The sequence below is a fragment of the Bos indicus genome, chromosome 15 (assembly GCF_029378745.1).
Source record: "Bos indicus isolate NIAB-ARS_2022 breed Sahiwal x Tharparkar chromosome 15, NIAB-ARS_B.indTharparkar_mat_pri_1.0, whole genome shotgun sequence".
NCBI classification, from domain to species: domain Eukaryota; kingdom Metazoa; phylum Chordata; class Mammalia; order Artiodactyla; family Bovidae; genus Bos; species Bos indicus.
In genome coordinates this window covers 80,665,301-80,667,389 of record NC_091774.1, presented here as the reverse complement: position 1 = coordinate 80,667,389, position 2,089 = coordinate 80,665,301, and positions in this window count along the sequence as shown.

The following is a 2,089-nucleotide window of genomic DNA, read 5'->3' as shown; positions in this document are numbered from 1 at the left end:
CAAAAACTTAAGGAGATGAAGAAGTGAACCACATGGATATCTGGAAGATAATTTCAGAGAGAAGGTCGGGCTGTTTCAGGTAGATGGTGAATGAGCTGGAAGGTCAGTGGGGCTCAAAAGTAATGAATCAAGAGAATAAAAATCAAAAATGAGATTAGAGAGATAAAAGGAAAGTAAGGCCATGATCATGCAAATAGATTTTGGTTATCTTTCAGTTCAGTTCAGTCACTCAGTCATGTCCGACTCTTTGTGACCCAATGGACTGCAGCAAGCCAGGCCTCCCTGTCCATCACCAACTCCCGGAGTCAACCAAACCCATGTCCACTGAGTCGGTGATGCCATCCAACCATCTCATCCTCTGTCATCCCCTCTCCTCCCACCTTCAGTCTTTCCCAGCATTATGGTCTTTGCAAATGAGTCAGCTCTTCACATCAGGTGGCCAAAGTATTGAATTTTCAGCTTCAACATCAGTCCTTCCAGTGAATATTCAGGACTGATCTTTAGGATGGACCGGTTGGATCTCCTTGCAGTCCAAGGGACTCTCAAGAGTCTTCTCCAACACTACAGTTTAAAAGCATCAATTCTTTGGTGCTCAGCTTTCTTTATAGTCCAACTCTCACATCCATGCATGACCACTGGTAAAACCATAGACTTGACTGTATGGACCTTTGTTGGCAAAGTAATGTCTCTGCTTTTTAATATGCTGTCTAGGTTGGTCATAAGTTTTCTTCCAAGGAGTAAGCGTCTTTTAATTTCATGGCTGCACTCACCATCTGCAGTGATTTAGAAGCCCCCCAAAATAAAGTCAGCCACTGTTTCCACTGTTTCCCCATCTATTTCCCATGAAGTGATGGGACCAGATGCCATGATCTTAGTTTCTGAATGTTGAGCTTTAAGCCAACTTTTTCACTCTCCTCTTTCACTTTCAGGGAGCGATTCTTTAGTCCTTCTTCACTTTCTGCTATAAAGGTGGTGTCATCTGCATATCTGAGGTTATTGATATTTCTCCCAGAAATCTTGATTCCAGCTTGTGCTTCCTCCAGCCCAGTGTTTCTCATGATGTACTATGCATATACGTTAAATAAGCAGGGTGACAATATACAGCCTTGATGTAGTTGCCATTAGTTCTTCAGTTTGCTTTTATTCCTATATCCTGGGCATATTTCAAACTTAATGTAGTAAGTGTCTTCATTAATTTTTTTTATTGCAATATAGTCCATTAGTCCCACACTGGTGGACACTTGGGTAATTTCTAATATTTTCTCCTACAAACAGTACTTCAGCAAATAACCAGTAATATGAGTTGATACACTTGCAGGAATATCTATCAGATAAAGTCCCAGAAGTAGAGTATCAGAGTCAAAGAGTAAGTTTATTTACAATTTTCATATATATTATAAAAGTGCACCCCTTAGATACTGAAACATTTTGCATCTTCACCAGCAGTGTAATCTAAGTGATGGCTATTTCTCCACAGCTTCTGCAGAAGCCGATATAGTGTTAAACTTTTGAATTTTTGCCAGTCAAGTAGGTGAGAAATGTCATTTAAACATAGTCTTAATTTGCATTTTTCATTTTATGAGAGGGATGAGAACTTTTCATATGTTTTGGGATGCATTTATATTTTATTTTCTGAAAACTTTCTGTTCTCTACTTTTCAATTGGGATTTGATTCCTTTGCATATTAATAAATTGTACAAATATATGACTGAAGTGGTATATAAAGTTACTAAGATAAATATTATTAAAATTTATTCAATATGGCTCTAGCCAAGCTTCTTTTTCTTTTCCTTTCTTTCCCTTTTCTTTTCCATTCTTTCATTTTTTACAGCCAACATGCCTGCAGTAAGTTCTTATTATTATTGCTCAGTGCTGGAGAGTTTTCTTTCTTGATGGTGGGACAAATCCAGCTTAATAATAAAGACTGTAGCATCAACTTCCAAAACTGAGTTAGTTGGCTCTAACTTGCTAACCTCAGGAGCTCATTTTTCCTTGGATATCTTTGTGTGCCAAAGCATTTTCATCTAATACAAGTATAATTTGTCTTGAATTAGATGATATTAGATTAGATGATATATTAGATATATGT